Source organism: Felis catus, chromosome D4, assembly GCF_018350175.1.
Source record: "Felis catus isolate Fca126 chromosome D4, F.catus_Fca126_mat1.0, whole genome shotgun sequence".
Classification (NCBI taxonomy): domain Eukaryota; kingdom Metazoa; phylum Chordata; class Mammalia; order Carnivora; family Felidae; genus Felis; species Felis catus.
In genome coordinates this window covers 50,942,611-50,958,580 of record NC_058380.1, presented here as the reverse complement: position 1 = coordinate 50,958,580, position 15,970 = coordinate 50,942,611, and positions in this window count along the sequence as shown.

Genomic DNA, 15,970 nt, shown 5'->3' with positions numbered 1-15,970 from the left:
AGTAAATAAAAGCATTTAAAATACATATATGTTTAAAGAAGAAAGAAAATTGAATTAACTTGCATGTATAAACTTAGAGGTTAGGGTGAAGTCACTTTAAATTTAAAAAAAAATCAAAATTTTGGAAGAAGTTAGTAGAAAGCTCCTGTTTTCTTCAGACATTAATCTGTACATTTAATAAGGAACATAGCTTGTCTTCACAATTTCAAACGCAGCTGGAAATTTTTACACATTGATGTAGGCAAGCCTATGCAAGACCTTCTCACATTGTGAACAGGTTTTTAAATAATGTGTGAAAATTCTGAGGTTGTAATATACTTAGTAGTCTCATATGACAAAATAAGAGAAGAAAAATCAATTCCCACCCTAAGAAGGAAAGAGTAGTCCTGCAGGGGCAATATGCCAATTGAACGAACAATTTCAAATTTGGGCAACAGACTTTTCAGAAGAATAGATTTATATCCTTTGTAAAAGTACTGGGTTCAGAGTTTCTTCAAATAGTTTTACAGGAAAAACCCAGTAAACTTCTTTGGAATGGGGTGGGGAGGGGATAGGAAAAAGCAGTTAAAGACAAAGCTGTGCTGGAATCTTCTTTTTTTTTTTTTTTTTTCTTGCCCATGTAGCTTTCCACACCTCCTATAACCATGATTTTTCTCAATTCTCCCCAAATCTGGAAGGCTTCTCCATTTTCTTGATGATCCATAGTATTAAGTATTTTTCAGCCTGCCCCAGATTCTTCTCAAGAGGAAGTAGAGGTTCTCCTCTGACATGGTAGGAAAACTCCATTCCAGCCTATCTTATCCTCTGATTACAAGTAAACCTACCTACCAAAGTACAGAAAGCAGCTACCTGGGGACTCTGAAAAGTACAAAGAAGGTGGTAGATTGGAAAGTCAGAAGTTGGAAAAGAAAAACACCCAGGGGGGCACCTGGGTGGCTCAGTTGGTTAAGCGTCCGACTTTGGCTCAGGTCATGGTCTCATGGTTTGTGAGTTTGAGCCTCACATCAGGTTCTCTGCTGTCAGCTCAGAGCCTGGAGCCTGCTTCAAATCCTCTGTCCCCCTCTCTCCCTGAGCACTTTTGCTCTCTCTCAACAATAAGTAAGTAAAAGAGAGCACTTTTGCTCTCTCTCAACAATAAGTAAAAACATTTAAAAATATACATATATTTAAAGAAGAAAGAAAAACACATGGTGGTTGAACAGTAATTTGGATGGCTAAAACTTAATAGAAACATCATATTTATGGCCAGAGGAATGGGATAAAGAGCCTGGCAGGTTAGAGGAGGGGATGGAGAGTTTGCAATTTGAGCAAGGCAACACCTAAAGCAGGAGACACCCTTATTCTGAAGATAACTCTCAGGCTCACCACTGAGCCTTAATGTGTGATGGAGACTCAAACAGCAAAGCGTAGGCTTTAAGAATGGAGCTAAGAGGGAGCCTGGATAGCTCAGTTGGATAAGCCTCTGGCTCTTGATTTCAGTTCAGGTCATGATCTCACGGTTCATGAGTTCGAACCCTGCATTGGGCTCTGTGCCAATAACGCAGAGCCTGCTTGGGATTCCCTCTCTCCCTCTCTCTCTCTCTGCTCCTCCCCTGCTTGTGCTCTTTTTGTCTCTCAAAATAAATGAGCATAAAAAAATTTTTTTTAAAGAATGGACCTAAGATTCCAACCACAACTGAAATCACAGAACATCTGAGAGGCACGTGTGCAGGACAGGCCCAAAGCATCAGAGCAAAGAACTGGATTAGAAGCACCTCCCACAGAAGATGAAAGAAAACTATGATAAACAGATTGACAATTTGCTAAAACAACAACAACCACAAAAACAGTCAACAGTCTCTAGAACAAGGAACATTACTAGGGATAAAGACATACATTACAAATGATAAAAGAATATGAAACAACTCTAAGTATCTATGGACCTATTGGTAGAGCTTCAAAATACATGAAGCAAAACCTGATGGAAGAGAAGCAGAAAAAAAAAAATCCAGTTTTATTTGGAGGCTTCAGCACTCTTCTCGGAAATCAACAGAACAAGTTGACAGAAAAATCAATGAGAATATACAAGACCTGAACAAGATTATCAACTAATTTGATGTAGCTGACATTTATAGAACACTCCCAACGACGGCAGAATATACATTATTGTCAAGTCCGCATGAAACATTCTCCAAAACAGACTATATTCTGAACCATGAAGCAAACTTCAACATATTTAAAACAAGTGAAATCTCACAAGTAGGTTCTCCTCTGACTACAATGGAATTAAACTAGAAATCAGTAACAGAAAGGTAGCTGGAAAATCCCCAAATATCAAAAAATTAAACAACCCATTTCTAAATAACCCATGGGTCAAAAACAAAGTTACAAGGGAAATTTGGAAATATTTTGAGTTGAATAAAAAGTAAAATACAACATCAAACTGTGTGGGATGCAATTAAAGCAGTACTTTAAGGAAGATTTATAATATGTGGCACCTGCGTGGCTCAGTCAGTTAAGCATCCGACTTTGGCTCAGTTCATGACCTCATGGTTCATGAGTTTGAGCCCCGCATCAGGCTCTGTGCTGACAGCTCAGAGTTTGGAGCCTGCTTCAGATTCTGTGCCTCCCTTTCTCTCTGCACCTCCCCTGCTTGTGCTCTATCTCTCTGTCTCAAAATAAATAAACATTAAAAAAATTTTTAAGGGGGCGCCTGGGTGGCGCAGTCGGTTAAGCGTCCGACTTCAGCCAGGTCACGATCTCGCGGTCCGTGAGTTCGAGCCCCGCGTCGGGCTCTGGGCTGATGGCTCAGAGCCTGGAGCCTGTTTCCGAATCTGTGTCTCCCTCTCTCTCTGCCCCTCCCCCGTTCATGCTCTGTCTCTCTCTGTCCCAAAAATAAATAAACATTGAAAAAAAATTAAAAAAAAAATTTTAAGGATGATTTATAATATTAAATACTTCCATAAAAAAAGATCTCAAACCAATTATCTATGACTTCTCCTTAAAAATTAGAAAATAACAATAAGTTAAATTCAGAGCAAGAAGACAGAAGGAAATAATAACAGAGAAGAAATCAATGAAATTGGAAAGAGAAAAGTTTAGTTATAAATAAAAGCAAAAAATGGCTTTTGAAAAAAAAATCAATAAAATTGATAAACCTCTACCCAGAAACAAAGACACAAATAACTATCATAAAGAACAAAAGAGGAGATCTCACAAAGACCTCCACAGACATTAGAAGGATAAGAAAATAGCACAAATAGCTTTATGTGCATAAACTTACTAATTTAGATGAAACATGCAAATTCCTTGAAAGACACAAACCACTAAAGTTCACTCAAATAAACAAAAAAAGATAATCTGAATGGTCCTGTATGAAAGAAATTGAATTCATTGTTAAAAACTTTGCAACAACAAAAAAAAAAAACCCAAGTCAAATGGCTTCACTAATAAACTAGGTCAAATATTTAAAGGAGAATAATACCAACTCCACATAAACTCTTGCAGAAAATAAGAGGAGAAAACACTTCCCAATTAGTTTATGAGACCAGCATTATACTGATAGCACAGTTACAAGAAAACCATAGACCAATATACCTCACGAAAATGGGTGAAAATATTCCATTTTAGCAAAACAAATTCAGAAATATATAAAAAGAACAAAAATCATGACCCAGTGGAATTTACCCTGGGAATGCTAGGTTAGTTTAACATTTGAAAATTACTTAATATAATTCACCATTTCAATAGACTAAAGAAAAAAACAAATCAAAACCAAGCTAGTTAGCTTTAATGGCAACATGGGCTCCTGGGTGGCTCAGTCAATTAAGCGTCTGACTCTTGCTTTCGGCTCAGATCTTGATCTCTTGGTTCAGGAGATCAAGCCTCGTGTCAGGAGGCTCTGGAAGTGGAGGCTGTTTAAGATCCTCTTTCTCTCTCTTTCTCTGTTTCTCTCTCTCTCTCTTTCAAAAAAAAAAAAAAAAAAAGTAATGGCAACAACTCCAGTATTAACTTACAATAGAGATCTCCACCATCTAATTTACAGGAAGTACCAAACACACTGCCAAACAGGCATTAAACTGTTTATTTAAAATCTCATTCGCTTTGGGGGATAAATAAATGATCAGAAATTGCATCTCAGAGGTCTCATAGACAAAATCTGTTACTTAACAGTTTTCTCTTATTTCTGGTCTCGCTTCCTCTCCATATTGCTGTTTCTCATTCCCTGCCCCGAAACAGAAAGTGATGGAGCATTTCCATTATTGTGATCACTTCCTGAATGGGACTGTTCAGTACTTTCTGGAGTACCCTTCTGCATGCTTGTTTGACCTTCAGTGAACAATACCAGCGGCTCTCCAACTCTAAGTGAAGGCACTTCAGATGCAAGCATTTCACTATTCAAGATTTCCCTCTGGGGATACGATAAGAAAATGCTTGCGATTGCCTGGCTTTGTGGGGTGAGCTGTCATGCCTTTATACTAGGTCTTTGTCCTGGGAGTACTGGCTGCTTTGGGCTCTCCTGCAGCTCACTTCCCGATCGCAGGAAGCTGGCACTGCCTGGCCTCGCTGACAGAACTCACAGGGGAGCCCAGACAGCTTGGACAGGTGCCACGACCACCCAAACTGTGCCCGAGAATCTAGGATGGGGAGCACTCCTCTTTATTCATGAGTGGTGTACTGTTCTCACTTGCATTTTCCTCACACACTACAATATTGTATGTTTTAAAATAAGGGGATCTTTGGAAACTTTATTCTCAAAACAGGCTGTCTTAAATCAGACTTTTAAATAAGTTTTTGATTTAGGACATCATATTCTTATGACTTTTGATCAATAAATGTTCCAAAATTCTTTGGAGAAAAAGAATATGTTTATCTGAATGAAATTGATGTCCATACTACATATAAATCATTTACCAGTTTATATAGTCAGTAAACTTTCTATGGGAGAACAACATATGCACACCAGCGCCTTAAATTTCTAGGAAAATTGTTTCTCTTTCAAATTTTACTATATAAGGCTTTGAGATCATATGAAATCACTTTTGTTGAATCTAATCAAGTCTCCCAGCCTACAAATACCCATACCTTGTCCCTATTCACACAGAAACTTAAACTCTGAGTCTTCTTTAGGGAACACTTTCCCGACATCAGCCCTCCTGACACTCGATCTTGCTATACATCAGCAGAGCATTGTCCAAGGGATGTGTTCCCATTTGATGCTAAATTCCATGAGGGCAGCAAATACATCTGTTTCATTTACTCTTATTTTCATTATCTAGCACTGTGCCTGATACATACAAGGGAACAAATAAATATACTCAGATGGAGGAAAAACTAAGTGTGCTATTGCCACCAAGGAAAACCTACCCCCAAATTATATTCATGAGGAAGTACAAATATTCAATAAGATGGAGAGCTTGTTCATTTCCCTTGAGAACACAGCAATATTTTTCATAAGAAGAAATATTTTTGGAAAAATATTTTCAACCCCAACTATAATGGAATATTATGTATCCATTAATTAAAATGAAGTATGTAACTAGATATCCATGATAAGTTTTTAATGCAAAATATGTAATTTAGGGGTGTCTGGGTGCCTTAGTCAGTGAAGAGAGTCTGACTCTTGATTTAAGATCAGGTCATGATCTCAGTCAGTCAAGAGGTCGTGCCCTATGCTGAGCATGGAGCCTGCTAAGGATTCTCTCCCTCCCTCTCTGCCCCTCCCACATTAGTGCAAGTGTGTGTGTGCACTCTCTCTCTCTCTAAAAAAAAATAAAAAAATAAATGAATAATAAAAAATATGTAATTTAGACATCATATGTAATTTGATACAATTATAAATGCACACAGACACACACAATAGGATTTTACAGGGAGTTGTTCATTTTCTACTTTATACTTTTTAATGTTTATTTATGTTTGAGAGAGATGGGAGGAGGAGCAGAGACAGAGGGAGACACAGAATTCGAAGTAGGTTCCAGGCTCTGAGCTGTCAGCACAGAGCCTGATGTGGGGCTCGAACCCACAAACCGTGAGATCATGATCTGAGCTGAAGTTGGACACAACTGACTGAGCCATCCAGGCACCCCTCTACTTTATACTTTTTATACCATAAAATTTTAAGCAAATAATTTTCCAGTCAGAAAATAAAAAAACTAAAAACCTTTGCTATTCTGTTTCAGTTCTGTTAAATGCTAGTATGGCAAGAATTTCAGTGCCATAGATGAGTACATCAGTAGAACAAAATGTCAAATTTTGCCCCGTAAGACATGCATTTGCTTTTAAAATTGTTTATTTAAGGGTAACATACAGAAAAGTGTGCAAACCAAATCTCTTCAGCTTAATAAATTTTAAGAGACAGATCAGGCTATAATTTTCCTTCCTTTCTGTTCTTTAACTCTTCAAACATTCTCTTGACTCTTTATCTCTGTCTCCTCCTTCTGAGATTTTTATTTCCTGTTTGGAAGTCTTTTGCACCAAGTCAACATGTCTTTGACTTTTTTCCTGACTTTCTACTCTTTTTCTTCCTGAGCTTCAGTGTGGTTTCTATTGATGTACCTTCCCTAATCCTGTCTTCTCATGTGTAGGCTTTTCTTTAAACCATCTATTACTGATTATTAAAATTTTAATTATTATATTTTTCAATTCTAAAATTTCTATTTAATTCTTTTTTTATATATTCCAAGACTTTGGTGAGGTCGTCTATATCCTCATCTGTTTTGCCCATTATTTCCCTCTATTTGGGGACATATTAGTTACAGTTACCTTAGAGTCCTTGCACTTCTAACACCAATATCCAAATCACCTGTGAAACTCTTTTTAAATAATCTTATATTTCAGGCTATGGCCCTGATTCTTGGCATGTCTAGTAATATTTTTTTGAGTGTCAGGTACTATCTTTAAGAAAATATACATAGTCTCTATATTTTACCTTCCTTCAGAAAAGTTTCACCCTTTCCTCTGAAACATAAATGAATCAGAACTGGGCAGCAATTCTGGTAAGGCTCCATTTACCTCTAGTTCATCCCTCCTACTAGGGCGTATGTCCCCAGGGTTTCTTACTTGAGATTGGTACAGGACCATCCACCTAGTGGGTACTGGTGAATCCTGTGTCTATCCACATTAGTGCCTTGAGGCTTATAAAATACCTTGCTTTGTTTTCTCAGAGACCTTATGCTTGGCTTTATGGTCTCCTGCCCCTTGTAGCTTCAGAATTCAACAAATACCCAGATGGGGATACAAGCAGTTATCTAGTCTGTTCTCCACACCTCCCTTCTCACTGGGATCTTGGCCTCCAAAGTCTCCACTTATATCTCATGAGCCCCATAAGGCCACCCAAGCCTCTCTTGATCACTTTGTCTTTCAACACAGTTGTTCTGCCTAAGAAAACCACAGATACTCAGCCTTCTGCTCCGAATGTGCAATCAGCAGATGCCCCCAGGACAAATGTTGCAACACAAGTTCAGCTCACCTCTCTCCAGTTCCCCTTTCTATACAATCTTGGCTCCTCAAGACCTGATTACTTTAACAGCTCTCTTGTGTCTTTAAACAGATTTTTTAAAAATTCATCTTTATTCATTGTCCTCAGTGACAGCACGGATCTACAACAAGTTACTGCATGATAACTATAAACAGAAATCTCTCGTGGAGTTTTTTTCATCAAAATTTTATGGGGCGCCTGGGTCACTCAGTCAGTTGAGCATCTGACTGGATTTCAGCTCAGGTCATGATCTCACAGTTTGTGAGTTTGAGCCCCATGTCAGGCTCTGTGCTGGCAGCATGGGTCCTGCTTGGAATTCTCTCCCTCCATCTTTCTCTCTCTCTGTCCCTCGGCTTGCTTTCTCTCTCTCTTCTAATCTCAAAATAAATAAACATTAAAATTTTTTTAAATTTGTTACAAATACAAAAATATGTTTTTATTTTTTATATATGTAGTTTAATCTAATGAAAATAAGACATAAAGGGGTGCCTGGGTGGCTCAGTCAGTTGAGAATCTCTTGATTTCAGCTCAGGTAATGAGATTAAGCCCTGTGTCAAGGTCTGTGTTGGGCATGGAGCCTGCTTAAGATTCTCTCTCTCCCTCTCCCTCTGCCCCTCCCTGGCTCATGTACACTCTCTTGCTCTCTCTCTCCCCCCAAAACCCAAAAATGTCCAGTATTTTTCATATGTATTTTTGATTACTACAATTGATTTTATCAAGTGTTCTCAGTATATTTATTGAAACTATCTGCAATGTAATAGTTACTCAGAACCACAGGACCTCATGTGAGTGTTTTCTCTTCTTTTGCATCGGTCTTTGCTATAAATTTTCTTAATTTTTCTTCCTTTTGGAAGAACCCCCGATTGTCTTTTATATATACTTTTAACTCTCTAATTTTGTGATATTTTACTCATTGATCTCATTGTACCAATAATTTAGTTAGAATTTTGAATGGTCTCCACTGAAACTGCATCAATTTCTCTTCCTTTTCATTTTCAGAGAGAAAGGGTAATTGATTATTTAAAAAATGAAATAATGAAATACCACATGTACCATTATGAGTTCATAAAACATAATTAGGTTTTACTTCAGGTACTTATTACATTAGTAGGTACTTATTTTGAAGGCACATGGTATTATTCTGTTTACATGGTTTATGCTGTGCAATAAACATAAATGCAGTCGATTTAAATTCTTCAGTGGCAATTTAACATAGAAATTGAACTTGAATAGAATGTTATAAATAATAATGCTATTTCCTCTTTAGCATTGCCTTTCAGAAGGAAAAAAACTTAACAGTTTTTGCTTATAATCATTTGCAAACTAATTATAGCTTAAACATTTAAGAGTTGACTGGTGGTTAATAGTTAACCCCAAACTCATGCAACATTCTTCAGAACATTCCATTGAAATGCTGAAAAGACTGTGAGTTCTTTATTCACATAGAAGCTAATTATTTTTCTTTATTGCCCATTTAGTATGTATGAGCTTAAAGAGACATATCTGGAAAACACTTTCATCGAGGAAATAAAGCAATAGCTCTTAGACTTATATGATTACTCATTTACAGAAATGGAAAAATCAGAATAAACTCACTTTTACCAAGTTTATCCCTTAAAGAAGTTCCCAACCCCTAAAACCATCCCTACTTTCCACCCTCTCCACACACACATTTTTTTGGAGTAGTACCAACTGAAATGTTATAGGGAGTCATCTAAAAGCATGACAGATTTAAAGTGTTTTATTATAAGAAATCAAGAGAAATTAGTACCTTTTCTAAGTAATATATGTCTCCTTAGTTTTGTATTTATCCAAGTCTTTAGGAGAACAGAAATTCTTTCCAGAAAGGCTATGGGAAGACATAGTTTTAAAGCACCCAGTGCTTATACTCAAGTGGATTGGGGGAATCACATGTTCTTCCTTTATTTCACCAAAGAATTCCAGTGTTAGAAAAGACCTTCCAAGCCATCCACTCCAATCAAACATCTAATCCTGAAATGCTCTCCTCAGCTTGTTCAAAAGATTATCTCACTGTTGTTAGTTTCTTTTAGTGAGGAGAAACTCACAGTATAAAGCAGTATAAAACAGTTAAAACTTCCTTACATCATAAACTGAAATCTCCCTGGAGCTTTTACACATTAGTCCCCCTTAAAATGTTTTCAGAGGCAGTCGAAGATGGTGGCATAGGAAGACACTGAACTCACCTCCTCCCAAATACAAGGGAACCCGCTTAAGACTGTCAACTAATCTCTCAGCAGAAACTTTGCACGCCAGAGAAAGTGGCAAGATATATTCAAAGTGCTGAAAGGAGAAAACTTTCAAACAAGAACACTGTACCCAGCAACACTGTAATTCGGAAGTGACGGACCGTTTTCCAGATAAGCAAAAGCTAAAGGAGTTCAACACCACTAAACCAGGCTTACAACAAATATTAAAGGGACTTATTTAAGGTGAAAGAAAAAGTAATAACTAATAATAAGAAAACATACGAAAGTAAAAATCTCACTGATAAAGACAAATATATAGTAAAGGTAGCAGATTAACAACTTATAAATCTATCATAAAGGTTAAAAGACAAAAGTAGTGAACACATAAAATAAAAAGATGTAAAATATGACATCAAAACATAAAATGTGGATGGAGAGGTAGCAAAATATATGGAGTTTTTAGAATGTATTAATTTAAGTTGCTATCAACATAAAATAGACTGCTATATATATAGCCCATTATATGTGAACCTCATGGTAACCACAAAGCAAAAACCTATGCTAAATACACAAAAGACAAATAAGAAAGGAATCTAAACACTAAAGAAAAGTAGCAAGCCACAAGGGAAGAGAGCAAGAGAAGAAGAAAGTAACAAAGAGGAAATACAAAAATGGCCAGAACACAATTAACAAAGTGATTAACAATAAGCACATACCTATCAATAATTACTTTCAAATGTAAATGGACTAAATTTTCCAATCAAAAGACACAGTGGCTGAATGGATTAAAAAACAACTCATCTACATCATGCTACCTGCAAGACTCTCGCTTCAAAACTGAGGATACACAGACTGAAAGTAAAAGTGTGAAAAAAGATATTTCATGCAAATGGAAACAAAAAGAAAGATGGTGTAGTTATATTATATAGCAGACAAAAGAGACTTTAACACAAAGAGTATAATAAAACACAAAGAAGGGCACTGTATAATGAGAAGAGGGTCAATCCAACAACAGGATACAACATTTGTGAATGTTTATACATCCAACACAGAAGCACCTAAATATATAAAGCAAATAATAACACATATAAAGGGAGAAATGGATATAAATACAATAATAGTATGGGGCTTTACTACCCCACTTACATCAGTGGCTAGATCAACCAGACAGAAAATCAATAAGGAAACATCAGCCATGACATCTTACATGATACATTTAGATCAGATGGACCTAATAGATGTATACAGAACATTCCCTCCAAAACCAACAGAATACACATTCTCAAGTGCTTATGGAACATTCTCCAGGATAGATAATACATTAGGGCACAAAACAAGTCTCAATAAATTTAAGAAGACTGATATCATATCTAGCATCTTCTCTGACCAAAATGGTATGAAACTAGAAATCAATTTTGGAAAGAAAACAGGAAAAATCACAAATATCTGGGGATTAAACCACATGCTACAGGACAACAAATGGATCAATGAAGAAATCAAATGGGAATTCAAAAAAGACCTTGAGACAAGTAAAAATGGAAGTACAACAATACAAAATCATCAAAAAGCAGTAAAAGCAGTTCTAAGAGGAAACTTCATACCAATACAGGCCTACCTCAAGACACAAGAAAAATCTCAAATAAGCAATCTAACTTTACACCTAAAGGAATCAGAAGAAAAAATGAAGCCTGAAGTTAGTAGAAGGAAGGAAGTGATAAAGATCAAAGGAGAAGTAAATAAAATAGAGGCCTGAAGAACAATTTTAAAAAATCAATGAAACTAAGAGCTGATTCTTCAGAAAAAATAAACAAAATTAACAAACATTAGCTAGACTCATCAAGGGGAAAAAAAAGAAGGCTCAAATAAATAAAATAAAAAATGAAGGATAAGTTACAATTTATGCCACAGAAATATTAAGGACAAAAAAGTCTACTATGAATAATTACATGTCAACAAATTGAACAACACAGAATAAATGAATAAATTCATAGGAATATATGAGCTTCTAAGACTGAATCATGATGAAAAGAAAATCTAAATAGATTAGTAAGTGGCTTGAATAAGTAATGAAAAATCTCCCAACAAACAAAAGTCCAGGACCAGATGGTTTCACCAGGGAATTCTAGCAAACATCCAAAGAAGATTTAATACCCATCCTTCTCAAACTTTTCCAAAAAGTTGAGAAAAAGGGAATACTTCCAAACTCATTTTATGAGGCCAATATTCCCCTGATATCAAAATCCAGACAAGAACACCACACAAAAAGAAAAATAGGGGTGCCTGGGTGGCTCAGTTGGTTGTGCATCCAACTTCAGCTCAGGTCATGAATTCATGATTCGTTAGTTCAAACCCTGCATCAGGCTCTCTGCTGTCAATGTGAAGCCTGCTTCATATGTCAGGCTGTCAATGTGAAGCCTGCTCTGTCTCCTCTCTCTCTGCCCCATCCCTGTACATGCTCTATCTCTCTGTCTTAAAAATAAATCAACATTGGGGCTCCTGGTTGGTTGAGCATCCAACATCAGCTCAGGTCATGATCTTGTGGCTCATGAGTTCAAGCCCTGCATTGGACTCTCTGCTGTCAGCTCAGAGCCTACTTTGGATCCTCTGCTCCCACCCCCTTCTCTGCCCTGCCCCCGCTCTCTCTCTCTCTCATTCTCTCTCTAAAAAATAAATATTTGAAAAATAAACAAATGAATAAATAAAGTTTTTAAAAAGAAGAAATAATAATCAACATGATACACCACATTACCAAAATGAAGGATAAAAATCATATGACCGTCTCAATATATGTAGAGAAAGCACTTGACAAATATCCTTTTATGATAAAAACTCTCAAAAGGTGGGTATGGAGGGAACATACCTGAACCTAATAAAGACTATATATGACAAACCCACTGCTAACATACTACTCAACAGTGAAAAGCTGGAAGCTTTTCCTCTAAGAACAGGAACAAGGCAAGAATGCTCACACCACTTTTATTCAACACAGTATTGGAAGTCCTAGCCACAGCAATCAGACAAGAAAAAGAAATAAAAGGCATCCAAATTGGAAATAAAGAAGTAAAACTGTCACTATTTGCAGATGGTATGATACCGTATAGAGAAAACTCTAAGGATTCCACCAAACACACTGTTAGAACTAATAAATATATTCAGTAAAGTTGGAGGATACAAAATCAGTACGTAGAAATTTGTTTCATTTCTATAAACTAATAACAAACCATCCAAAAGAGAAATTAAGAAAACAATCCCATTTATAATTGCATCAACATTTAAAAAAAATACAACCTAGAAATAAACTTAAAATATTTTAAAGTATTCTGAATTATCACACAATGGTCTATATGAGTTTACATTGAAATCATTAGACATGTTTGTATTTTATGACTTGAAAATATTTCCATTGAACAGTTGAGAAAAAGAAAATGCTCATACTGATTTAGTATTTTGGTGAGCAGTTTACAGAGTTGTGTACACCACTAATATATCTTCAAAAAAGACTAAAATATTACTTATTATACCATATTTGAAATACGGTCCTCATCACCACCTAAAAGCCCAATGTCCTGTGAGCCAAGCCTATGTATTTGCTTTCTGTGCTCGGCACCAATGAGTTCCAGAATAGGACTTTCCAGAAATTAACTGGTAACTTTTTAACTTTAATTTTTAAATTATAAAGTATTCTATACAAGCACAAAAACTAATAATAAGGATAAAATTTTTTTAAAGGAATATTTCATCTCCCTATTTTCAATCCAACTATCCAGATGCATTCACTGTTGACAGTTTGGAATCTATTCTTTCATTCTTCTTGACCTTATTTTAATGCTTACACAAACACATACACCGTCATACAAATATTCCAAGTCATAACATAAACACGCCTAATGGTTAAAAAAAAAAGTAGCGATGGAAACAAAATCCAAGATTCGTGATCCTTCATCTATCATTCAACTCATTGTTAATGTTCCAGTGTTCTCTTTTCTCCTAGTTTCCTAGTGGTACTTGAAATTAGTATAGATTGTTTTGTATTTGGGTAAAATATGTAAGTAGTTGGTACTTTATCTCCAGGTTATTTGGAGTTTTGAAAGTGAAATTTTGTCAACTCACATGTTGGGCTAAATAACTCCTTGAGAAGCAGTGTGCCAAGCAGTTAATATAGAGAATTTAATTTGCTTCTTCTGAGTTTTACCATTGAGCTTTCTGCGGGAAAGCTCTCCCTAAAAACACACTTTATTGGCTCTAATTAAGAATGCATCCAGTAGTGTTCTCTCAGGCTTTGGATGCCTGCTGGCTTAATTTTTAAGCTTCTCCATTCTCGATAAAAGTGCTGAATTGAATTTAAAAGTCTATTCCTACAGAATTACCCCTTAGTGTGCACACCACTCACACTTCTGCAGAAAAGATTAAAATACTATTTACTACACATAGCAGACATTGTTTTTTAAAAAGTGAATGGAAAATGAGTCTATAGTTTAGCAATAATTTTGAAATGAAAGGTTATTTTGAACATATGGTTTCTGGTTTTTTGGTTTATTTTTACCCTGAACCAAGATAGAAGTTATTAATGGAGCCACAGAATATAAGAAAATAGTTGTTAAAAGTCAGCAAACAGATTTGTTTCCTTTATTTTTAAAAGTTGAAATAAGTTGTAGGTATTTCTTTATAACCAAAGTGTGTATGATTGACTTTGGGATTTTCTCATTAGGTACACATTACCGTTGATTAGATGCCATGAGTGTCTTCCTTCTTTATTCTGCTGATTCCATTAATAAAGCAATGGCAATCTTTGATGCCCTTAGTAACTGGTCTTAAACAGACTCGTTTTTTGTTTTTAGGAGATTAGTCAATATCCTGCTAACTGATTATATTCTTCCTACAACAGAGGCAGAAACTTTGCATGCCAAATTGTTTATTTAATTTCTCGTCAAACACATAATGCATCCTACCATGTGCCAGGCACTACATTAAACTATGAGGATATAAGGAGTTAATAGTCTAATGGAAGAAAACAGTTGCATAAAAAGAATTTGCAAAATAGTATGGCAAATGCCACAAAGAGGTAAAAACGATACACACACACACACACACACACACACACACACACACACATACAGTGAGGCATAAATGATCCAGCAACTAACTGGGCTCAAAACAGTCTTATTAAACTTGGAAAAGGAGTTATTTCTTCACAGGAGTCTGAAAGGTGAGGTCTGGATGGAAGAGATTAAGGCTGGGTAGGTCTGGCAGGGTGAAGAACATCTGTCGAGGCTTCAGGGACAGCACGGGCACAGGTGAAGACATATAGAAAGAAAGGAATGATGGAAAGATCAATGTAAACTTTTATTAAATTTCATACTTTTTGCTTTCAACTAGATTGAAATACTTATTTGGAGTGAAGTGATTACAGCGATCCCCATAGGGGCAAAAAGTGCTCTGATTTCTATAGAATCACCATCTGTGATGCAGAGAATCAACAGTAGTGAGGGGCAAAGTGATAAAGTGAAGAGCAGTGAAGAGACTGTTTCCATGGTCTAGGAGAAAAATGATGGTTAAAGAAGTCAAGTTCAGGATATAACGTGAGGCTAGAACCAAAAGCATAATGATATGGTTTGTAAGGGAAAGACCAGAATTAAACATGCCCCTGGGTTTTGGGCCTGGGGAACTGAAGGTATGTGGTGCCATTTCCTACAGGAAGAAAGAATGCAGGAGATGCAAGTATGTGTATGTGTGTGTGTGTGTGTGTGTGTGTGTGTGTGTACATGCACACACATGTGCACATGTTAAGATAGAAGAAAACCAAAGATGCTGTTTGCTTATGATAAGTTTCAAATGCATCTTGTGGAGCTGTCCTTCGACAGTTGTGTGTAAGACTGTAAAGATCAGTGGAGAGAATAGGTGAGGTCACCTAGGGAGTCTGTGTACACAGAGATACAAGGCCCAAGAACTGATTCCCAGGGCATGCTAACATTTATAGACCAAACAAGGAAGGAGGATATAAATACAATAGAATATTATTCAGCCATAAAAGAGAAGGAAATCCTGCCATTTGCAACAACATGGGTGGAACTTGAGGGCACTGTGCTACATGAAATAAGTTAAGCAGAGAAAGACAAATACTGCATGATCTCCTTTATATGTGGAATCTAAAAAAGCCAAACTCACAGAAACAGTAGATTGGTGGTTTCAGGGGGAGGGTGGTGCACGGTGAAAGAAATGAGATGTTTGTGAAACAAAAACGTTCAGTCATGACTATGTTCTGGAGATACACAGCAATGTGACTATAAGTTAACAATACTGCATT